Source organism: Pavona decussata, unplaced genomic scaffold (genome assembly GCF_977016875.1).
Source record: "Pavona decussata unplaced genomic scaffold, jaPavDecu1.1 SCAFFOLD_232, whole genome shotgun sequence".
NCBI classification, from domain to species: Eukaryota; Metazoa; Cnidaria; class Anthozoa; order Scleractinia; family Agariciidae; genus Pavona; species Pavona decussata.
The window spans coordinates 219,166-245,000 of NW_028145637.1; the positions used below are offsets into that span (position 1 = coordinate 219,166).

General features: G+C 40.1%; 1 protein-coding gene across 1 annotated transcript in view; it reads left to right on the plus strand.

Moving 5' to 3' along the window:
* Positions 1-22,377: 22,377 nt before the first annotated feature.
* The window catches only part of LOC146458602 (uncharacterized), a 71,282-nt gene continuing 67,824 nt past the window's right edge, over positions 22,378-25,835 (plus strand). Inside the window, exon 1 of the mRNA XM_085090498.1 lies at positions 22,378-22,443. The gene's annotated coding sequence lies outside the window, so the exon portion shown is untranslated. The remainder of the gene's footprint in view (positions 22,444-25,835) is intronic.

Below are 25,835 nucleotides of genomic sequence, written 5' to 3' on the forward strand. Positions count from 1 at the left end.
TAATCGAACTCAAAAGTATTTTTTCTAGTAATACTTCATCTAGACCTATGTCCTGGCAAAGTTTGGGAATTTTCGATTTTTTTCATTTTGCACACCTCCAGGCGAAATTTCTGGATTGCCGCTCTTAAGCTCCCTAATAATGGACATGCCGTTTTTTTGTTCAAATATGACTTGTTCTCCAGCTTATGACAAAGTTCCACCCGTATTTAGAAACATAGAGCTTACTAGGTAACAATGACACATCATGAGCTTAAAACATGGAAATGAAAACGTTTAGGGGTGGTCATGAGGATGTTTTGAAAAACAGACTCAAAGGTTCATGGCATGGCTCAATTTCATTTTGAGCTTTACTTGAGGTACAGATTTGTTGACTTACAAAATAATAGCTCCTTAAGGGCCCATTAAAGTATCTTTTGATGCCGTTGCTAGGGAAAAATCAATTTGCTATAACTCTGCACGTGTATGTTTCAATTGGACCAAATTTGGGCAATACCCATAGAGGACAAATATGGTCCAGTTCATGACGTCATCGGACCACGCCCAATGTCACGTGACCAGAAACAGAAATGCATTTTAACTAAATGGCCTTTTTTCCGCATTTTCTGTACAATAAGAATCCAAAAGCTGTTTTGAGGAAATTTAAGCATGCGTTTTAGTTTATAATGAAAGTTAAAAAAATGAGAATGGAAATTGTGCTTCTTTGACCACTCTTTTGCGCATATTTTTTTTGTTTTTCATTTTGTCGCAAAACCCATGCTTGAATTCCGAGAAAATATGATGTTCTTTCAAATTGTTTTAAAATCCAGCAACTACAATTATCTCGCGAGGAGAAAAGTTCTTTTTTCGCGGCACCGGAAGTGGTGAGCGAATTTTCAGCGGCCTGGTGCCTAAGGATTGTTGGCCAGGCTACTCCACCGCTTGTCCCTTCCCAGTTAGCACCTTAGCCGTGCTTTGTTCGGTGTGAGTATGCAATAATTTTCCCAGTCTTCGCATCGTGGACGGTAGCTGAGCTGTTATTCGAATAGCGGCCGCGAGTCAGATAAAAGCCGTCGAACTGGATGTGCAATGATGACATCTCCACGTCGAACTGCTTCAGTTCTTGCGTCTTGCACGCTCCAGTCGGCGATCCTTTTTACGAACGGTGAAATCCATTCAATAATATGGATCCACTGAGTGGAACTGATGTGATCCAGACCGAGAGTCCCGAGAATTTTGTGGTAATCTTTGACGTATTGCCCATTGACAAGGAATGAAAGAGCAACGAGATTACGTACTGCAGATCCTGGACGAGTTGTGGCTTTAACGACAGGAATGCTACTCCTCAAGTTGACTTTTTTCCCACATCGACTACACTCGAACTCGAACTCTTCAACTGTGTTTTGTTTTACCGAACAAAATTCGAATTCAGTTTCTTTTTCAATGTCACAGTGTTGTAGATTACTTAAATTACTGTTAACTAGGTTCTCAAGCGAGGTTGATGTTGTAAAGAGAAGTTGTCCATCACAAGTTTCGAGCTCACCATTATCAGTCAGGTTTTCTATCGAGTGGTTAGCACTTTTGATGTAAGAATGAAATTCTTGAGCTAGAGCTGCTTTCAAGGATAATTTACAAGCCTCCTTGCTTACCGTCTGCTGCTCCATGCTGTCTTGGGAGAGTGGTTGCAATTTAGTGGCCTCGATAGCTTCGTTTATTTGTGTTATATCGAAACAGTGGAGTTTCTCAGTTTCGGAAGGGCAGTTCACGGACACAGGTTCACAGGGTCGCACAGTTTTATCGCAAAAGACGTCAGAGAGTTTCAGAGCAGTCAAAAAGGCCGCGGACACAGAGTTTTCTTTGAAGTTTGCAGGTGATGACAGCGCAATACTTATTTCAGTTTGTGTCTCCGCATCTTTGAGATTTCGATTCCCAACCTGACACTGGAAATCTTGTACTGTCACCTTTTCGAGATTTCCCCATCGACATATGCAGCCATCGCTGCGGCTTTCTGTTTACGTCCGTACGTGGATGAAATTTTCAAGCAAGTTTCAGAAATAAAGGCACGACTCACATGTTGTAACCGTAAAGCAGGAAATTAATCAATAAAAATGTAAGCGAAAAGTTTTTCTTGTGTTTGTTCCAACGAAGTAAAAAAAGAGGTACCGGCGACTTGAATCGGCGACGCCGGGCCGGTGCCGAAAAAAGCGCGCGAAAACATTTTGGCTGACCGGAAGTGAAATTGCACTTGGGTAGCAACCGTGTAGCTTAGCAAAGAGATACTTTACTGAGCCCTTAATGTCATATCTTTTTGACTCAATAGCCTTAAAGGTTAGCAACCACAACTGTCAGTAATTGAATATAGATATATGAAAGATATATTTCAACTGAGGGTGAAAGAGTAAGTGGAAGAAATACCCTCACAGTTATTTTTGGGGGTTTTCAGTTTCACAACTGCTCAAGTTGTAGAAATAACTGTGAGAATCTTTTGTTCTAATTAAACATAACTAAAAAATATTGGTCCTTTTACATCTTTGCACTCTACGTTGTACATATATACCAATCTACACAATTTCCTGCCAGTGAGGAACAATGACCATTCACATCCCATCCATCATTACATGGGAGACCCTCCGTCAATTAACCCTGCAAAACTTTAATATCAAATTTTACATAATTTTACAACATGAGGAGAGGTCAAGCTTGACAATAACAGTTCAACAACATCTGTTGTACAAAATGTCTTTCAGGAATTAATGAGTCATAGGTGTCTTTGGAGTAGCTGTTACTTCAGCTGTCTATGTAGTTAAGGCATTGCATTCTGAAAATAAATCAAATAAAACCAATGTTGTCAATGTACTGCAGTAAGCAGTCAAACTTCTTATTAGTGATCACAAAATGTGATATTTACAAAATTGTTCATACTGTAATTCTGACATATTAATGGTAATATTTTTAAGAATGATCTATCACTTCAACTGTTATAAACAGTCACTACTAGCAAAATTTAATGTGGAAGTTACAGGGTTTAATTAATGGGGTCAACCAAGAAAAAGCAACAACTTTACAACAACAGCAACAAAAAAACAATAATTGTTTTTTTGTTGCCTTTAATCATCATAACAGCAAGTCGCCAAGTTAAACGCGGCTATGGAATACAATTAAGCACTCACTCGAATGCGACATGTAAAAAGGAGAATTATTCGATGAAGACGATTTCAAAGACAACCAGGCTGTACGGATCAATGGCGGAGAAACTTATTCGCCCTTTTTCTGGATCAAATCTGAATCACTTGATAGTTTTCGCTTCTTTCCGCCAAATTGCGAGTAATTATTTTTTGTCCAGGCCGGATGTTTGATTTGACTCATCATCATGCTTGGGTGTGGAAGAACGAAATCCAAGAGGACTCGCCTACCTTGCAGTCGAAACATTTTCGGTTTCTGGCAAAGTATAAAGTGGTCCGCCATGATGGTCATTTGTTATCAACGTTCAAAGGGTCTGGAAACAAGTACAAAGTTGTCCCAGGTAGGTGAGTTATCCCTAGGGTAACCCTAGCTGCCTTGTAAACACATTAATAAAAAGAAGAAGAAATGTTGGAGCATTAGGGTAACCCTAGCACTAGGGTTACCCTACCTGCTTGTAAAAAGGGGCCTTACTCTAGTTTAATTAATTATTATATATATATATATTTTTTTTTTTTTTTGGGGGGGGGGGGGGGCGCTGTAGGACATTATCAACTTTTTTGTGTTAAATTCCTGTAGAGCAACATAGGTTAGGCTTTGTGCCCTATGTGGCTAATTTTATATGCATCCATACCTTGTATACTGTGTGTAATAATAATAATAATAATAACAATAATAATAATAATAATAATAATAATAATAATGATAACAATAATAACAATAATTTATTATTGTTATTTATAGATGGCTTAATCCCACTAGAGGTCCATATAATTACTGCATGTTTTTCAAAATAACCAATTTCCATGCATGCTAAATCATTACCTGATTAAACTTCGGCTTCTTCTCTCTGCTGAGGTGCGCTATAAACTGAAATATTCGGTTGATATTAATATTTATTTGATTGTAATCACATTAATTTTCAAATACATGCATGACCATTTTGTTTATTTTCTAATACTTGACTGTAGATGCACAACAAATTGATTAATCAGCTTACCATGCAGACAAACATCCCACAGTCATATAAGCATTCTTTTGCTGGGAATTTCCTGTGTATTCCAGGTCAATTCTTCCTAATGATAATACATACTTGGTGCTATAAACATCATAACCTCCCTTAGGTAGATGTTAACCTCCTGTAGGTGGGTGTTATGAGTTAGCAAAAATAAAATGAAATTCAAGTCAATGATAGAAAAGCTTCTTATGATCACAAGTTTCCCTGCTAGAGAGTAAGCTTCTATACATATGAATTGACTGTTATAATACATAAGCTATAAAATGTACACTGTAAGCTAGGGTAGATGTTAACCTCCTGTAGGTGGATGTTATGAATAATATTGGTAATAAATGAAATGAAGCTCAGGTCAACGATTAGAAAAGCTCCTGCAAGATTGTAAGTTTTAATGCTTGCAAATAAGACTTCTATGCGTGCGATTGTGCCAGCTAGTAAAACACATATTACGATACAAACGTGGTGCTATAAACCGTACCTCCCTTAGCTAGATGTTAACCACCCTTAGGTGGATGTTACTGAGCAAATCTTGACTGTTTTCAAAGTTCCACGTTTCTTCCACAAATCGAGCGTAAAGTCCTTGAGATGCTCAGACGCCGAGAAACGAAAGTAGAGAGAACTCTGTATTCTACCATAACGAGACCTAACAAACGTTCGAAGTCTTTATTTCACCGACGTCGTCCGCCATTACTACTAAGAGAGAGTTAATGCAGGTCAATTTCCGGTATAATCGTACCTCGGATCGTGGCTGCTCCGAAGAATAACCCGATGACGTCACCTCCTTTAGGCCGATGTTATCCTTTCGCAACCTCCCGCTCAAATAACGAACATGGCTGCCTCGCAAGATTCACAAATGTTTCAGTGTGGAGTTTGTGGCTTGCTTGCTTCGGCAATGTCGTTGCTGATGAGTCATGAGTGTACCTCTATTCTTTTGGTTGGGCGTCCCAGGTTGGTAAGTAACATGAGTTTTATACAACAGCTTCGTACAACAGAACGATTTCGTCCGCCATATTGAATCACATCACGGCTACTAGTTCCAGGCTTTACTCTGCAAAATCCTGCCACTGTAAATGGAACAGCAAATCCCGTATGGAAATTCCCATGCTGGTTTTGACGCTTTCGATTTACCACACCTGTCGACCAACCGGGTTTTCTGATTAAATGGTGAACAACCAATATAGCTAATTACAACGTGACAATAAATATACATGCAGAGCATACAACTAATTACAGCTTGATTAGAATAGTAAATATATTTCTAATTACGGCGTGACGATAATAAAGCAACGGAAGAGAAAATGCATACCGAGGAGACAAACGAAACTAATTTCATGTTGTTATTGAATGATTTACATGTATGAAAACTTTGTCTGTTTGGTGTGGGGTTTTTCCCAATAAATATGTAACTCCTTCTTGATTTTGAACTGCAGTGGAAGCGGCTGGAGGCGGTGTCCAAGATGGAAATACAATCTTCAGAACACAAAGTTTTCCTAGGTTTCAAGGTGTTGTAAAATGTGGGAATTCTTGTCAGTGGAAAACCGTTCTCCCGAAAGCGAAATGCCGGTTAGTCTCGACGACATAACAGGCACCACAGCTTGAACAAGAAAACTTATAAACAACATGAGATCGTACTAATTGGGTGTCCTATCTTTCGTACTGAACAAATTCCTTAATTTATAGGGAGGAAAAACCAGCATACATGTAATGTCAAGATTGTTGCAAAACCGCTGATTGAGACGCCTGAATTTACGTTGAACCGTGTTGGAAAAAGGGCCAACGAAAGACCCTTTATAATAAATTACCTTTCCTCTTTGTATCTTGAAAACATAGCTAAAAATTTGTAGTTTACACTTGCTCAGGGATAGAATTTCAGTTTCCTCTCGGTTCTCTAAAAGAGCAATTTCATATTAGAAAAGATATATTTTGTCAAATATTTGACTAATTATTTGATCCTCGTGTTTCCCGTTGGTTTATAATAAGTTAAAATATCTGACCTTTCTTGGTCAAAAAATTATGTCCAACAGCTTTCATATATACAATCACTAAGCTGTTGTGTCAATAAATACTAAGTTAAAATAAGTTTTTAGTTTAATACTTATAAACGTTTTTCATAATAGCAGCCTTTTTTATTATTTTAAATGTATGTAAATTATCCTCTCTAGCATAGTTTGAAAGTAAACATTCCTTTTGCTTTTACACATGCTAAAGAGGTCAGAATGGCTTAATAATTATTAACATGCGTACACATAAAAGAACAAATAAATGGGTTGCCCTTTTGAAAATGGTCTATGTATATATTAAACATAACCACACACAGAAACAAAGGAAAACGATTTATTGAACTAGATTAACATTCAACATGCTGTTTCAATGGCAACCCCGATACCCACAATAAAATTGATAATATTTAAAGCTGATTAAAAGGCTGTGCACACTGTACTTAAAGTGAAAGGGAAGGTGCACTGTATATGAACATGTAAGAATCGAACAGCACCACAGGAAACTGCTGCTCAGCAGCTTTCATCTGAATAGTCACACTTTTAAGATCTCATCTGTTGGATTCACTAGACCATGTGGTCCTTCGCTCGTCCCCAGTCCCTTAACAGACAACACCACATCTCCCTTCCCCACCTAGAGTTGGCCATGCAACATCTTCTCTCCTCCCCTACAGGAGATAAAGCAGTACAATTTGAACGAAAGGGGTAAGTTAAAGAACAACACTGTCAGTGTGCAGGCCTCAAGTATCCTCTATTCCGGATGAAAACTGAATCTTGGCCAGTTTGGACCAAGAAGGTACGGTGGGGACGGAGTTCAAGAATGGTCCCGAGGAGGGAGCGGATCGCCACACGAGATCCTGGGCGTAGCGGAGAAAGACCTTTGCTCTGTTGATCATAGTTGCGTTTCTCTTTACTCTTGTTATGTAAGATTCTTCGCCTTGTGTCGGGAGTTAGAAATTCTTCCTTAGGGTTTGGTAAACGTGGAAGAGAATCACGCAAGGAACGCCCAAGTAACAACTGAGCAGGGCTCTTTCCGCTAGAAAGTGGTGTATTACGGATTGCCAGCATTCCTTTCCAGAACTCGTCATTAAGGGCTCCACATTTCTTGAGCAGCTTTTTCACATTCTTTAAAGCTGCCTCAGCCTTACCATCGGACTGGGCATGCGTAGGAGATGAGATCGCGTACATGTGTTGGAAACCCCATTCTTTGGCAAAGTCTTGGAAGGCCTTACAACTGAACTGGGGGTCTCCATCCGAGAGGACTTCTACAGGACTACCGAATCGAGAAAATACTTCCTTCAGTTTTTTGATAACGATTGGGGCCTTGGTGATTTTCCTTAACTCACGTACTTCAATGCAGAATGAGAAATAATCGGTGATGATGAGGTACTCTTTTTCATTAAGAGAACAAAGGTCAAGACCAAGCTTATCCCAAGGTCTTGTTGGCAATGGTGGCCGTTGGAGTGGTTCCTTGCAATTTGCTGGAAGAAGTAACAAGCACTGGTGGCAGCGTTTTATCATGTCCTCGATTTCCCGATCAATACCAGGCCAAAAGACAGAATCACGGGCACGGCGTCGAGTTTTGTCAATGCCTTGACGCCCTTCATGTAGGGTCAAGAGGATCTTCTTTTGAAGGGATGACAGTGCGGTCATTCATCAAGAGAAGAGAATGATCAGTCAGTGGATTAGCGAGGTAAAGTTGATGGCGAGTGGGCCAGAAGGGTTTAGCAAGATCATCCACTTCTTCTAGGGAGTCGGGCCATCCACAGCGGACATAGTCTGCGACTCGAGAAAGCTGAGGGTCGGTGTGTTGGGCGTTAGAAACTTCATGTAGCTGCAGGTCTTCAGTCGACTTATCAGCAAAGCGGGCGTGCACAGCCACTTCAGCATAAGCTTCACACAATTCATCATCAAGTGAGGGCTGGTCTACAGGAAAGCGCGAAAGGGCGTCTGCTGCCAAATGATCTTTTCCTTTTACCCATTGCGCTGTGAAAGAGCAAGGCAGCATTTTCATCATGAGTCGCTGGAGTCTGGGATTGTCAACGTCTGCGATCCCCATAGAATTCAAAATTGGGATGAGAGGTTGATGGTCAGTGAGCAGGGTGAAGTGGTGTAAGCCCTGAAGGTACATGTTGCACTTCTTCATAGCCCAGCAAGCAGTAAGAGCCTCAAGCTCTATCATGGCATAACGGCTTTCGGTAGGAGTCAAGAAACGTGAACCGGCTTGTACAGGTCTCCACACATCATCTACCAGCTGAAGGAGAACAAAACCCAGTCCCTTAAGACTAGACGCATCAGTAGCAAGAACAGTTTGTCGATCAACCCCAGAATATGTTAGAACAGGCGTGGTACTCAGGCGAGATTTTGCTTCAACGAATGCATGGTCGTGTTCAGGGAGCCACTGGAAGACTGCATCTTGTGTGAGAAGAGGGTGAAAGGGGACCATTATTTCAATAAGATCTTTGGAGAAATTACCAAGCTGGTTCACCAGACCAAACCATGAGCGAAGATCTGTGAGGTTTCTTGGTCGAGGAAAGTCCCTAATTGACTTCAGGAGGTCAGGACTGGTTTGGATTCCTGTTGTTGACAAACGAAAGCCACCAAAATCCACTTCAGTGACAGCAAGCTGAGACTTTGCTTTCTTGAGGGTGACACCATGCTGACGGTACTGATCGAGGAAGGCACGGCTACGCTTCTTCAGAATAGAGAGAGTTGGGGCATAGATCAAAATATCGTCAACAATCTTACTAACGCCTTCTAGGCCGGCAACGACCTTGTCCATGCGACGGTTGTACCATTCAGAGATGCTGTTGATGCCAAATGCAGCCCTATTGCACACATAGCGACCAAAGGGTGTAATGAAGCAGGTTAGAGGGCGTGACTCAGGAGCAACTGGGACTTGCCAATAACCATGGCAAGCATCAAATTTGCAGAAGAATGCAAGTTCCTCCTGCGGGATACTTGTAACGGCCTCAAAAAGAGAATTACTCAGATGATATCTCACGTTGGATAAAACGGTTTAAACGAGTAAAGTCAATGCAAATTCGGAGTTCATCGGTGTCCTTCTTTGGGGCGATCACGATCGCGTGACACCAAGGACTGGGCTCTTCACACGCTGAGATAACTCCAAGTTGTTACATCTCACTAAGCTGCTTCTTTAGCTGATCCAGATAAGGGATAGGAATTTTCCGTGCTTTTAGTCGAGCACAAGGTGTGGCATCAGGTCTAAGGTTGATCTTAAAGGGTTAACCTGACATTGCAGGTAGAACAGTCTCATCAAAGACGTCTTTATATTCTTGCAAGAGAGAAGAAACACAAGTCTCATCATCATTGGAAATAACTGGTTGCTCTGAGGAGGCTTGAAGAACATGGACCTGGGAACACACTTTAGTTGCTGAGTGGTGGATCCAATTCAAATTAGACAATAGCTCGTCTTTTGAAAGTGGATGCTCCTGGGTGTGGACTTCCGAGAAGGAACAGTCAGGCAGAGAGCATTCAGCTAGAGCATGAACAGTGTCAGCATGAGCTGTCTTCACAGTTGAAGAAGAAAACTGCGCTCTTTCCTTCAGAGTAGACAAGGGCCACTGCTCGTCTATGGCTCCAAGAGCTCGGCAAGCAGGGGTGCCAAGTACAACCCCATCTTCACCATGGACGATGTAGAACCACTGGTTAGCTGAGAGAACTGGGTGCTGTGGGGGCCAGGAAATCTTCAGAAGGACACGTGCTTCAACTTCGAGCTTATAGCCACCCGCAGTCTTAACAGGGCCACACTCAAGATTATAGTTCCATTCAGGAGTTTCAAAGTGAGTAATCCAATCATAACCAACACAGTTTATGTTAGCAGCAGGATCAATCATGCAACTCTGGATCCAGTTGTTATTTCCAATGAGAAAATCAACGTGGCAGTGACTTCCTACAGTGGGAATAGGAGAAACGTTGATGGACTTCACAGATACAGTTGCACTTATCTGAGATTCCCCAAGGGCCGAAATCGACTTGAGGGAGGGATTACGGAATAATTTGGATTGAATCGGACCAGAATCTGGTTTGCTTTCTGTTACTGGATCGCCCTGCACTAGGCGTAGAGGTGCTAAGGCACATGAGGGAGTTAGCCCAATGGCCTCTGTTGTGACACACCTTGCAAATATAATCTTTAGCAGGGCACAATTCCTTTCTGAGGGTATGAAATTTCATGCAAATTTGCATCTTCTAGGAGTTTCGTCCCGAGTTTCACTATGAGATGGGCTCTGTTTGTAAGAGGTTTTAGTTCCCTTTCCTTGTTTGTAAGTAGATGCACCTACTTTGTTTACTTGAGTAGAAAACTGAATAGCCTGAATTGAGGTAGCCTCATCAACTTAAATATGTTGTACAGCTTTTTCAAGGGTTAGGTCTTGCATACACAAAAGACTTTTTCGCAGATCATTAGACCTTATACCAGCTACTAGTCTGGCAAGAAGTACGCGTCCCTTACAAGACATCTTGGTTGCCGTCTTGCAACAATCCTCATACTGGCATTTACTCAAGAGGGACTGCAAATCGGTGTAAAATTCTTGAAAAGATTCATTTGACCCTTGGTTTCTATTATAAAACTCATATTCGTGGACAAAGACACTTGTGCTCCCACATACCTGGGTCTGGAAAGCTTCAATGATAGCGTTGACATCAGGGAGGGCCAACAGGTTCATTTTTTTACAGTATCATCGCTAAGGATATTTGTAAATAGAGCTAGTTGGGTTTCTTGTGAGAGTGCAGAGAAACCTGTGATAGTTACTACAGAGCTCCATCGCTGCTTCCAAATTTGAAATTCGTCGGGAGTAGAAGAAGTGACGTCCAGGTGTGGGACTCGTGAAATTTCAGAAGAAATAAACTGAAGACTTGGACTGTTTGTTATGGTTTAACTAGCACTGGCCTCATCGGGAGGTTCAGGACTTGGCTTGGGAGGCATATCCTGTACAACGGGAGTAAACTGTGTCAAGGCTGCCCTCGACCGAATAATATATGACTTTAGTTTTGTCTCGATGGCGAGCAGTAAAGATAAGACCGTTAGCCAGCGTATAAAATGGCCGCCAAAAGGGCCGCTTCCATGAGTTCAAAACAGTGTCCACAGAGTAAATTCCCAAGATGAAAAAGGATGGTCACTGCTAAAGTGCGAAACTGCTAAGATTTGTACCGATTAAGCAGACGGCGAGGCAAAAAGAAGAAATTGGCACGGCATTTATCCTTGCGACTACGCCATGTTGGATTCACTAGACCATGTGGTCCTTCGCTCGTCCCCAGTCCCTTAACAGACAACACCACATCATCCACAGAATCACAGTTAAATTAGTTCCCCGCTAATTTCGGAGGGTGTAAACTGCAGGTTGCAGGTTGAAGGTTGCAGGTTACGGGTTGCAGGTTGCAGGTTAAAAATTAAATAAAGAAAAAAATAAAAGTATATAAAAATATAAAACTTGCATAAATACACCCGCATGATAGAATGTTTTACTCCGGTTTATTTGAATGAATCTGTTAGATAAAAACGTCATTTGAAAGCTAATAGAACGTAAATAAATGAAATGATTTTGAAGACTCGATGAGATAAATGCCGTGTTTCATTGTTTATTTAGGCGCAGCTTCCTGGTTTTGCTATTTCGGTGTTGGAAAAAAAAATTAAACTAAATATCAGATCAAATCATTTGCGGATTGGTCCTTTAAGCCCCCCGGAGACGCCACCAACAGACTGTTACAACAGCCAAAGGTCGACTGACTCTCACGCTAAAACATAGACCCCAAGTTTTAGAACCAGAAATGCTGGTCATGTGTTGTCTAAAATTACATTGGTTGATATTTTATTTACCTTTCCTTTCCTGAAAAGGAATGCCGTCTCGATTCAGGATTGGATGGAAAAGGGGGATTGCGGAGTGCGGAGTGTGGAAAATACGGAGTATGGAAAATACATTAACTTTGACAGATTTATTAATTTCAAAGCATTTTAACGCATTTATACAACATAAAAAATGCTTAGAAATGTTTTACTCTTGATAACTTGAACGAAACAGAAGTATAAAACTAAAACATTTCTAGTCTGGATAGTTTACACGCATTCCATACTCCATATCAAGTTCCACACTCCGCACTCCGCGATCCTAGCTTCTTTCTCATCCAATCCAGAAAGTGAGCATATAAATCGAGGAGGCATTCCTTTTCAGGAAAGGAAAGGTGAATAAAATATCAATCAATGTAATTTTAGCGTGAGAGTCAGTCGACCTTTGGCTTTTGTAACAGTCTGTCGGTGGCATTTCCGGGGGGGTTTAAAGACCAATCCGCAAATGATTTGACCTGATATTTAGGCTACTTTTTTCTCAACACCGAAATAGCAAAACCAGGAAGCTGGGCCTAACTATATAAACAAGGAAACACGGCAATATTTTCGACATTTATCTCAATGATTCTTCAGAATCATTTCACTTATGTACGTTCTATTAGCTTTCAAATGACGTATTTATCTAACAGATTCACTCAAATAAACCGCAGTAAAACATTCTATTATGCGAGTGTATTTATGCGAGTTTTATATTTTTATACAGTCGAACCTGTATATAACGGCCCTGTATTAAGCGGCCACACGCTATTAAGCGGCCAGTTTTTAAAGTCCCGATTGTTTGCTCATACAAACGCTGTATTTGTTACCTGTATTAGGCGGCCACCTCTATTAAGCGGCCACGTAGCAGCGGCCTGTAGCAGTCCTATGTTTGTCTTTCTTTGTTATTTTTACCTGTATTAAGCGGCCACCCTTGAATGGAAACTAAGCCATATGCTATTTCATGCGGTATTTTATTGTGTTTAAAATGCGATCCAGCATCACTATAAAGAAATAACATGTACAAAGCTACTGTAAGCTGATACTTGGACGTTTAATAATAGTTAATGCTTTTCAGATGTCCGCAATGTGCTGAAGTACAGTACCATATCACGAACGCTAAAAAAAAGTTTGTTTTGAATATGCTTCAATCTTTAGCAAGAAATTCCTCTTTAATTAACTTGTTCTTCAGCCATGTGACATTGAACATTGTTGATTCTCCTATTGTTTCCTTGCATGAAGTGTTTTTGTATGATACGCCATTAAAATTTACATTAGACCACGCCCAGTGAGTATTTTTAGTGATCCTGTATTAAGCGGCCAGTTACTCAAGTCCCGAGGGTGGCCGTTATATACAGGTTTGACTGTATACTTTTATTTTTTTTTATTTTATTTTTATTTTTTGCACCAACCTGTAACCTGCAACCTGCAACCTGCAGTTTACCCCCCCCCCCCGGGGGGGGGGGGGGGGGGTAAAGGAATACATCTGAACAGAATGATGTCACTTACCGATACAAACTGCACATGAAAATGAATTCTGTTGACTGAATTCTGAAGACTGTGATTCACCATGTAATCTACCAAAAAGGGATCTCTCCCTTCTCAACACTTGACTCAATTTTGGTCCGCAAATTGTTAGAGCACACTCCGGACTTCTCATGTGTTGACTCTTCCTTCTGAAGCCCACAATAACAGAATGCTGGGTCTAAATTGAACACCTGCTTCGGAATATAAGACAGGGTGGAAGAATTTACATTAAAACAATTGTAACCTCTTTCTCTTAACCACAAAAAGGAAATAAATTCGTGGAGAAATATCTGTTCCCATCTGGAGTGAAGCATCGTATTTTGATTATACTTTGATATGAACACATGCTTGGCCTCTCGCCCTTCCATGGAGTTGAGAAGAAGGCCAAGCCCATACTTTCCCCTCATGTACTTGGTGTGGGCAGGTACAAGATGACCAATGGTTCAGACTGTGGGATTTACATAAAAGAAAATGGCATTTGCTCTAAAGTAGTTTACGCAGAGAGTTTTCAGTTCACTAACCTGTTCATCTGATATATCTAAGAGACTGAAAAGAGAAACACAGTTCCTCAAACAAAGACAAATGTAAACAATAACATGGAGAATCGTGGCCTCTCTGCCATGAGCATAGCATTCTGAAATCAATGACATAACATGTAACAAAAACAGCCTAGAATCCTTCCCTGTAAAGTGATAATCAAAAGATTTGCCATTAGCCTTAGCCTCGTCAAACCATTTTGTGACCTTTTTAGCCAACCTGAATAAACCACATTTAAGCATAGCTACAAGGTACTTGTTGAATGGAGACTGTGCAGGCACCTGTGAAAAAGAGTTCACTTCATCAGTTAGTTTTCAGTGACATAGCAATGACTTCATTTAACAGTTGCTGATGAGCTCGTGCACAAGCATTATTCTTTAAGTGCAGGGGATCCACATACACCCGGTCAATCAATTTACCTACAACTGTTTCAAATTCCTGGCGGCTGTGCTTTTGGGCAATGAAAGATGTTATTTTAAATCGACGAGTGGATGCAACCATTTACCTCTTTGCCAGGGACAGTGCCAACCTGCTTTAAGCAACATTTATTCTGGTCTCATATTTCCATATTTCCATGGCTTCCACACTTCCGTTCCAGTAAATCCAAATGTGCCATCAAGTTTATTCATAGTGTCACTGCTAACATCTGCAAAGGTTGAAAAGTACATTGGAGCATTAGATTATTCGCCAGCAAGTAATGCCAACATTTTCATGTCACTTGGAAGTTCTCAAATTCTAAATTTAACATCAATGGAGGTGCCTTTACAGTCTAAAGAAAACTGAGTGCCCTTCTTTAAATCACTGATATCACTTACAACCTTTCTTTAGAAAACGTGCAACTGGAGTGCAATCCTCCTTGCAATTGGCCCCAAACAAAAGATAATTCTCATTACTGCTGAGTACTCCTCTGCCTATATTGAGGAAAAACTGACAAGCCAGGCACAAGCAGTGTCATCTTTCCCAAATGGAGCTCCATTACCACCAAGAGAAACATGGAATGTCTTGACCTTGCCTCCAAACCATTTCAGTTTATACCTGCTCTGGCATAGATAAAATTTAGCAAGGTGTAGCAACAACTGGTTTATCTCCCGATACATACCATCCACTTTCTCCTCTTCTGCAAGTCCTTGACACAGTGTCTCCCTGACACTGTAAAGTTGACCAATGTCAATAGACGTAATGAAAGGCATCAGCCTATTGTACGGGGCAAGCCTTGGGACAGGACAGTAATTAACAACAATGCGCACAGCCTTAGCACTACTTCTTTTACACCTTTTGCCCTTCATTATCAGGAAATAAAATTTCATTAGCCCGAAAACATTGGTCAATAAAATTAATGTATAATCAGTTTAACTAGGAAATGAAACATTTCAATTTGTGGCGCAGTCATTAAGGAGTTTTGCATCGAAAGAAGATTCATTAAGGCCAATTAGAATAGCGCTTTATCGAAAACAACATTCTATGGTGCGAATGAAGATTTATTAACCTAGGGTTAACGTTCCATTGCGCGAATAAAATTTCAACTACAAAATACTTTTAGTTACGTGGTTTCTGACTAATTTCCCAATGGATTTATATGGACTGCTTAAATTTAAAAACGATGCTGTACATGTGCAAACTGGTTTCGCAGTAATGGAGCACAGAGTTCATCGAAACCGTATCCCAATTGAGCATTGTGATAGGATATTTAGGGCGTTTGAAGATGCCCGCGAGAAGATGAGAAACGTAAACACGATAATTGGCAGGAAATGTGCAGCGTGGTTTAGGTTTATGCAGGTTTACATACCACGATGTTTGAATGGGGAGTTGATTGAAGGATAGAGCTAAGACTTGCTTGATTGTTACGCTGACTGTATCTCTGTTGTAATGAATTTTTCCTCGTTGAAGAACATTAAGAAGCGTGTAATGTTTGTTCATTCTCTTAAAAGTTTGTTAGTTCCATTAGATTGTCGAATGAACTGATATTCGCATTAATGAACGTTCTTCTCTATGTAAAACGCCTTATTGACGACACCGAAAATTAAAACGTTTGTCTATTTTCATACAATGATTACACATTCGCTTTAATGATTTAATTTTTAACACTAATGAAAATATAATTCCTGATAATGAAGGGCTAAAGGTGTATAACTACTTTCCCTGTTTGTGGCCCGATACTTTCGTTTCCCATAACACCCCCACTATAGTAAACAGCAATGCTTCTCAGCATATTTTCATCTGAACTTTCATAAACGTTTAGACTTTCTTTGTAAATCTTACGTATAACCCCATGAGTAACCTTGTCACTTTTGGAAAAAAACCTCAACCAGAATCTTACCTGAACATTTCTTGACAGTAGTGCTACACAGGCCCACTTCTCCTGGTACTCGGGCGTTCTTTTCATTGCTTCCTTCATTTATCTGACATGCAGCTTCAAACAATTCTGATCTTCTCTTTCTTCCTACAAATGGACTTAAACTATCAGCCAGATCCGTTGGGTTTTTCTTTCGTTCACTTAATGACTTAGCTGGGAGATACTTGTCAGCTTTCTTCCTTTGTGTACCTACATCTGCCCTCAGCTCATGGTGTACTGTATGTCCTCTACCTGTTTTATCTCCCTAACTACCTCCTCTACTTAAACATTAAGATGCTTACTATGAGTCTAACATACTGAACAGGTCTCTCTGCATTATATTGATCTACTTTCTCCTGGGGAAAGGGAGGGTGGAAACTAATAGTATTTTGTCTCATTGGTGTTCCAGGGGAGCCCAATACAATATGGATACATTAGACAAAGACTGTACATGCATGCGAAAGGTTCAAAGCCCTGGAATAAAAAAAATTGTTCTCAGCAATTCTCAGAGTGTAGTATTGATCTCATTTTCTAAGAAATGACAAAGATTCACAGTACCTTTGTTTCCAGACGTGGCAACTTTGCTTTCTTTGCCCTTAACACATTTGGTCTTCTCAGTAATCTCCAATTTTTTTGCCTTCAACTGCAGGTCTTGATGGTGAATTTTCTCAGTTTCCTTTACTTTTTGCTCCCTTTTCTTCTTTTGTAATGCCATAAAAGCTCCAACCTGAAATCTGTTGTACTTTCATTTCCTTGAACCAGCATGAGACAGGTTGGCTCTTCTTAGAGAGCAAGGTAAACTAGTTGTGTTGCTAGGTGCATGTGGTTTAGTGATGCATCCAATAGTAGTGAAGCTGTTATAATAATTAATGAAAATAAAGGTGCAATTAAATTTTCTGAACTAGTAAAATAAAATTAACACAGTTGCACAAGTCTTCTATTTAGAATTAATGGTAGTAGGCACGCTTGATGTGATTTTCTTGTTGCAAGATATTTAAGCTTATATGTGATGGAACAGTTCACACATTCTTACATTGTGCTGCTGTTAATATTAAAAGATTCAAATTAAACATTTATCCTGCATGCTAAAATAGCTCACAAAGATCTAGCGCTGCTTTTGAATTAAATGAATCAAGTAATGTCAGCTTATTGTTATTGTATCTTACCTTTCTGATGGAAACGCACGCCAAACGCACACCGGGAAGCGTGGATGGTCAGATCTGACACAGCCACAGTCGTTGGTCTCTGTTCAGTAACATAAATCGCAGAATTATAGTGTTAGTTTGAGTCAAAACCCAGCGTGCACGATTCTTTATTGAAAAAAAAATTAAAAACATACGATCAAAATCTGATCCACTGTGAAAGTTATGAAAGCAAACTTAAAAGATTTTAACAGAATCCGACAAAAATGAATGAAGACAACTAAAAAGCCTATTTTAAAATCGGAGTAATGAAGGCAAAAATCGGTTGTCGTGACCGAGCATTGATGCCAAATGAAAATGAAAAATACTTACCCATGCTTGGTACCAAAATAAACCTCACGTTCTCACATAGAGATCTTCAAAGATCTTCCAGAAAAAGAACGCGTCCAACATGGCGACCATTCACGCGACCGGTACGAACTCAGACCAGTACGACTTCAGATCGGTCTCCATACAGATGCTTGTTTCTGTTTACATGCAACATCATCTCATGCCGGTTACACTTATTCCAGTTGCTGAACCGACACGAATGACTCGGACCGGTCTGAAGTCGGACCGCGGAACCATGTAAACACGAACTGATTTGAGACCGGTCTGGGATCATTGTTTTGAGCATGTGAAAGAGTGTTGTAATTTACGTACTTATGAAAGAGTGTTGTTGGATCATTTTAAGATGGCGGATAACTGGAAAAATTCCAAAGAAAATCACCCCCTTTGGATTTTTAAGGATGCGACGGTTGAGGACTTGATTGAAACACTGGTAGCATCAAAGGTAGAATACGGAAGCACCAATTAAAGGTAGAGGCTTTGACTTTGAAGTAGGTCTTTCAAATTGTATTCAGAATTACGTAAGACAATGTCAGAGAAATAATATTCGTTTTTTTTTTTCCTCGCTTTCAGCTGTATTCTTTGTTATTAGCAGTGCTGCATTTAACATCAAAAAGACACAATGAAACAGACCACAAAAGAAAAAAAGAAACTTCCTGCATGTTTGATGTAAACATTCATGCCGATCTGAAGTCTCTTACAGGTCTGATGTAATCGCTTCATACTTTCAGACCGGGCTCATGCGAACTCAATCGTACTGGTCTGAGTCATACCAGACAGAGTTCGTACCGGTCTCATGTAATCAGGGCCTTCGAAGCAGTGTGTGAGCCACGTGCGTAAATGTAAAAAGTTGAACAAAGCTCAACTTTTTACGTTTATTCAAGCCGTGCATACGTCGCTTCCTATTTTGCTTACGTACGTAAAGCCAGCTAAATTTACGTCTTTACTCGCGTAAAATTTACGCGACAGTGGAAATCCACACTAACAGTATTTCCTCTGTCCGGTAAATTTTACGTGCGTACAGACGTAAATTTAGCTGGCTTTCAAGTTACCCGTAAATAAAATTAGAAGCGATGTGTGAGCCGCGTGCGCAAACGTAAAAAGTTGAGCGTTGATCAACTTTTTTACGTTTACGCATGCGTTCATAAGTCGCTTTACCTATTTGCTAAGTTTACTGCAATACATATATATTTTGCTTTTCTTTTCTTTTTGAAACAATATATCCTTAGCAGCTACTTCGTTGGAACGAAATTCGCTTTCCCGTGTCAAAGGGGTGTTCGTTTTGAGGTCCAGTTTTCCCGCAAGCTGCTAAACCTTTTAGCAGCTTGCGGGAAAACTGGACCGCAAAACGAACACTCTTTTACACGGGAAAGCGAATTTCGTTCCATCGAGGTAGCTGCCAAGGATATATTGTTTCAAAAAGAAAAAAAATTGATTTGCTGAGCAAATCATTTAGCTTGTAAATTTGTGTTCTGTCGGCCCGAACACGCTTTGTTTGAAATAACTCAGCTTGTCTGTTTTCCAACTTGGGTCTTCTTAACATTGACACAATGTTGGCTAAACGTAGTTTTTTAAGTACTATTTACCGTCTCAATGCTCTATTTTAGGCCGTTGGTTTTAAAGTTGTTGCAAGACGGTTCAGCTAAGCCATGCAGGGTTTTGAATCAATTTTTGCAGACAAAACCTGCGGGCCAAATGTTGCAGCGCTTACTTAAAGCTTGTTCTTAATTTATTTCCAAATTAACAAATTAGCTATATTGTTACCAGCAAAAAAAAAAAAATGTCCTCGAAGTATCCCCAGTATTGCTGATGTAATGATTACGGCTGATATAATTACTTCTTTTGTCTGCAAAAGACAAAAGACTATTTGTCAAAAATTGGGTGTTATGGTAACATCAATGTCAAGTCAATGAACACTAACCGACCACACAAAATCGTTCCTAGATTAATTTCTGAAAGTCATCAGAACGTTTCATGGCGTTTGTTCAAATATTAAAAAAGTTATTCAGGTTCAAAGTCGCCCCCGCCCCTGAACGCCCCCTCCTCTCAAGTTTACGGTCTAGAGGCTTAATTGTCCACGCCCAAGAAGTCAGAACAAGTTGATTTTAAAATTAGAAGTCAATTATATGATTACAGTACTATGTCGCATGCTAGTCGTTGTTATGAAAAAATTTTACTCCGTAGATTTGCACTTATAATCAGAGCCGGTCTTCTCGTGAGATTCATTTGCGCGAATTGCCATTACTTTAAAGTGCCTATGAAGTAAACATTTTTTTGCGGTTTTTTGAAGTTTACCATGTCTTAATTACGAAATTAGAAAAGAAATGCGCTAGAAAAGACAAAAAGGTGCCAAAAATGACAAAAATAGTGTCCCGGGGACTGGGAACTAGTTTAGCGTTTGATGACGTAGGAAATGCCTCAGGGATTTGTTTACAACACATCTCGCCTTGTTGTTACACGGAATCACCCAATATATTTAATTTATAGCGAAAATTTCGTGCTCAAGGTTTCTCCCCCAAAAAATGTCGGACAATGACGAAGTAATGTCCTTTACCGAAACTTTTTCAACGGATATCTGAAAGAGTCAAGCGATTTAGACAAAATGGAAGTTGCTACAATCGTTCGACCCGATGCGGATCATACTGGCGTCGAACAGCCCAAGAATAAGACGAGGACGAAGATCAAGATGGCGTTACCGCTACCGTTCTGCGCGCTCGATTCGAAGGCGACGTTTCGATAAATGATTGTTTAGTACTTGGATATATTTTGCCGAAATGAAAAGGCGAAGAATGACGTAGTTTGCTGGAAATTGTCTCTCCAAACTCTATTTTGCGGTTCGATTTGAGAATGCAAGAGAGCACAGATGCTACAAATGGAAATTGTACAGGCCGGTCAAAAACTCACTTTTGATGGAAGTAATAGTTTTTAAACGTCAGATGGGGCACGTTAACTCACAAAGCATGATGAATTTTCTGCGATGGTCCTTGCGCAAGATTTTGACAGACCCGGCTAAGCGACTCCCGCTATGTGTGTCTGTTGTGTTGACAAAAGCCTTTGTAGTTTTGCTTTCTTGTATAAAAGATTCTTTCCTTTTGATGAAAATGTGGTGTGACCGCTCGTGATCGTGAGGGGAAATGCTCAAATATACTGAATGAAGGTTTTCTTACTGTTCGTTAGGATTAGTTTTCGATATGCATAACAATGTGTTTGCTACAATTCTCGGGTACACGTACAATTGTAGCTCTGTGACATTTGTTTAGGTTTATCGGCTCGAATTAAGCAAGATTTCTGGGAGCGTTAAATAAATGTTATCTGCCAAGACTGAGGATCCGTGGATTTCTTTACCCGTGATTTCATGCTTATGCTTTTTAACTGCAGTAAGATTGCAGGATGTTTGTTTATCGCAGATATGAGAGTGTAATATATCCACACACAGCTGATTATCTTGTCTTTCGCTTTCGAGAGCTATGGCTTGAATCTTTCCTGTGAATACGGGCAAACCGAATTTACTTCTGCCGTAAAGTTTCGTCTCTCGGGAAGTAATGTATGCTTATTCTCGGCATGCCAGTTTTTTTTCGCGCAGTTTGTCATATTGGAGTTATCAGCTGCATAATAAGTCGCCGAGATCGAAGAAACTCCCTTCGCCGCCATGACACTCGTGTGTTCCAAAGTGTTTTCTACGTCACAACCTTGTAATACGATCGTCTTGGCCGCGCGCAACATGAGGACACTTTCCGGCGCTAAATTCGAACCTTTCAGGGATCATAATTGCGGATTGAGAAGGTTTTGTTCAGTAAACCCCACATATTCAGACCGAGATATTCATAAACTAACAAACCGTGACAAAAAAGTTTTCTTCATAGGCACCTTAAAGCTTAGTTTACATATGCCGGGAAAAATCCCAGCGACCGTAGATTTCACTGTTTCCCGACCGCCCCTGAGTTTCCCGACTAATGAAAACTGGAAATAATAGACATCCCCAATCGTCTGGGATGGTCGCAGACAAATTGTGAAAATCGGGAGTGTTTCTATTTTCACGACGCGTCCCAGATTTCTGCGATGGTCGGCGATCATTCCTGACATATGAAAACTCAAATTTGTACTGTCGGGGACGTCGGCGTCAGTTTTAGCACGTTATCCGTGATCCTCTAAATTGTCTCTCTCCAGTTTCCCAATTCCCTACTTCCCCCGACAAATAAAGGTCGGCGTCCGCCACCGACTGAATATCTCAAATTCCCGATATCTCGGCAAAATCTGGGGATTGTCGGGAAACAGTGAAATTCCCGATCGTCTGGGATTTTCCCGACATATGAAAACTAGGCTTGAGAAAAAATATATATTTGAATGATAAGATTCTCGTGCTTTATCTAGTAATTAAAAACCTTTTCAAGTAAACGTTAAACATATATAACACCAAGTTATTTATTATTTGTTGTTAGGCACTTGGGAAACAACCAGTTGAAGGACCTGCCCCAGGGTGTCTTTGATTACAATACAGAGCTGCTGTGGCTGTAAGTGGAACCCTTCTGTTGTAAAATATCAATAGTAATCCCATAAGGACTTCCGAGAGGAGAAAAGATGGAGGCAGGAACTGTACTTATGGAATTCAAAATAATATTAACACCAAGATTTTAAGATATTACAACTCAAATAACGCTTTCTTTCAATTTATTGTTTTTAAAAAATATATTTATAGATCATTTTCATTTCATAAATTTAACATTGATATTTGTGCCAGTTTAAAAGCAAAAACTGACAAATCTGCATAACTTACAGCGTGTGGGAACTTTCAATTATAGAGTAATTGCTGAATATTATATGCACAAAAGAAATAGTTATGAGTTGAGCACCTGGTGTAATCTGCAAATATGGTTAGGCTTTTTAGTCTTCTCTGAAGAAAACAATGGGGAGAAGAATGACAGTAAAACGACTTTATTGGGCGACATTTTCGGCGATTAAATGCGAAGCCAAAATGCTTAATTAAAGCGAAGTCAAAATATATACAAGTTACCATCTTCAGTGGTATGGAGATAAATTGATATCGCGCGATCGAAGAAACCAATACCGATACAAGATTAGGCCTTTCTTGCTCGAAAACCAACCTCAAGATCCATAAGCATTTTAAAGAAGAACCGAAAAACATAACTCCCCCCGCCCCGCTAGAATATTGTCAGTAATGTAGTAATGTAGGTATTGTAAGTATTGTTTAGTAAGCATTGTAAGCATTGTAAGTATTGTACGCGCAGTAAGCACTGTCAGTAGTGCAAGTATTGTTAGTATTTTAAGTAGCTATTTAGTATTGCAAAATAAATAAATAAATTAATTAAAAAAAAACCCTTTCCGCCCGCTAAGCGTGCTGCGTAAGGTTAAGAAGAGAGAACAAATGATTTTCATCGTGAGAAGTTTGGTATCTAAATTGACATGGACGCAAATGAGCGTAACATTTCACTCACCAAAAGAAATTGACAGTTTTTGTTTGGCTACCGTCTCAGTAACAATAACTGACAGATAACAGGTAAATCATTCTTGAGGGCAAATTCACGAGGCTGTACTTGGAGTTATGATGGATCATAACTGTTGCTTCTTAACAACAGACTATTGACTACAATAGACTACAAAGCTTGTGAGCCTGATCAAATTTCTGCTCGTGTTCTTAAGGAGTCTGCATTCGAGTTGGCCTCTTTCCTTGTTTCACTCTTCCAGCAATCATTTGATGACGGCGCTCTACCCTCTACCTGTAAGGATGCGAACATCGCTGTCATCCTTAAAAACGGTCATTCCGCTGACCCTAAGAATTACAGGCCTGTTATCGCAAAGACCATGGAACACATTATTTGCAAGCAAATTTGTAGCCATCTTAGTGCAAACTCAGTCATCTCTTAGCACCAGGCACGGCTTCCAATAAGGACTTTCGTGTGAGACCCAATTAATTACGGTCATTCATGAGTGGGCGAGCATTCTTACTGATACATGGTCAGGGGATTACACAGTGATTTCAGACATTGTACTTAGCCAATGTTTTCACAGAATTATAAGATTTTAAAATTTAGTATTCAAAGCTGACATAATTTGACTTCTGTTAAGAAACATTTATCACCAAACACACTTATCGGGCCCGGTAAGTTACCGGGACTTTCTAGAAACGGGCCCCAGGTCGTCTTTCTTGACTTGGCAAAGGCCTTTGGCACTGTGCCTAACGAAAGGCCTCTCCTTAAGGCCAAATTTTACGGCATTTCTGGAAAGTTTAATAACTTGCTTCGGGATTTTCTCACTGGTAGGAGACAACGTGTAAAGGGGAATGGTTCATCATGCATCTAAGTGATCACCTGTACTATCTGGTGTCCTCCAGATCTTGTTCCTTCTCTTTATTAACGATCTAACCTCGTTAGTATCATCGAGTGTTAAGTTATTTGCGGATGGCAGTGTGCTCTACCGCGCCATATTGTGCCATTGGCTGACCACGATACGCTTCAGCAGAACCTGTTGCAGTTTGAGGAATGGGTGGATATGTGACTTATGAACTTTGCCCCTATTAAATGCTACATCATGTCCATCACCCGTAAGCGCCAGCCATCATCATACTCGTACACGCTGAGTAAGACTCCTTTGGCCTATGGAGGGACTCACGTTCCAGAAATATTTATTTTAGGGGTCTACATTACCAGCTCACTCAATTCAACTATAAGCAGGCTGAAGAGGTGAAAAAGAAAGCGAATGAGATTTTAGGCTTACTTCAAAGGAATATGGTGTCCTGTAGTCATGTTGTCAAAGGACGGGCCTATTTGACCCTGGTCCGTCCAGTGTGTGAATACGGTTCCGTTGCCTGGTCTCCATACACAAAGAAGATATCAACTGTTTGGAATCCGTCCAGCGTCGCGCGACACGCTTTGTTTGTAACGACTATCGTCGAATCATTAGTGTTAATACCATGATATCAAACTTGGCGTGGCAAGACCTGGAGACACGTAGAAGGATCTCTGACTTGACAATGGTTTAATATAATACTGGAGCGCAAACTAAACATATCTTTCAAGTATTCCGGGTATTTGTTAAACTGAAGAAAATTAACTGAAAACAGTTAGTATCATATTTAAGATGCGCCTGCCTCAGCCATTTTAGATTGCTAAACTGTTGCTAGCCCGTGATATACGGCTTATTCACTGAGTCTGCACTCTATCTTTGTATAATAACGCCTAACTTAGAAGCTGAGGCAGAACGTTCTTATTTATTTTATTATCATTATCTATATGTTTTTGGTAATTTGACCTTGAAAAGTTCTTACGATGTTCTTAAGTTACCTATTATAGTATTTTAATAAATCTATAGAGAAGTGTTGAAGACCACGGGACCTAGCCCCCCACGCAGGCGTTTTTAGGGAACTCGTATTGGAGGTAATACGAGACCCCTAGAAACGCCTGCGTGGGAGGCTACCCGGGACCAAGACACCTATCATTTGGGTTAATTGGACTGTGTAAAAAGAAGTTTTACTTGTATTATTTTATCCGTAATTTTACTGTTCATTTTAAAAAAAAATTGTTAAAAAAAGTTAAATAAATAAAATAAATCAACTTTGTTTAACGAGGGTGACACTTAACAGTCTAACGACTGACAAACCTGTGGTCCTTAGATTCCAGACCGAATTGAAATTTGGAAATGTTGGTTTTTGCGGAAGGAGGAAAACCGGAGAACCCGGAGAAAAACCTCTCGGAGCAGGACGAGAACCAACAACAAACTCAACCCACATATGACGTCGAGTCCGGGAATCGAATCTGGGCCACATTGGTGGGGGGCAAGTGCTCTCACCACTGTGCCATCCCTGCTCCCACATTGTTCTTAACTAGTACTGACTCTCAGCCTTGGTAATGGTCTTATAATAGTATGTTCGTAAATTTGAGTTTATCTC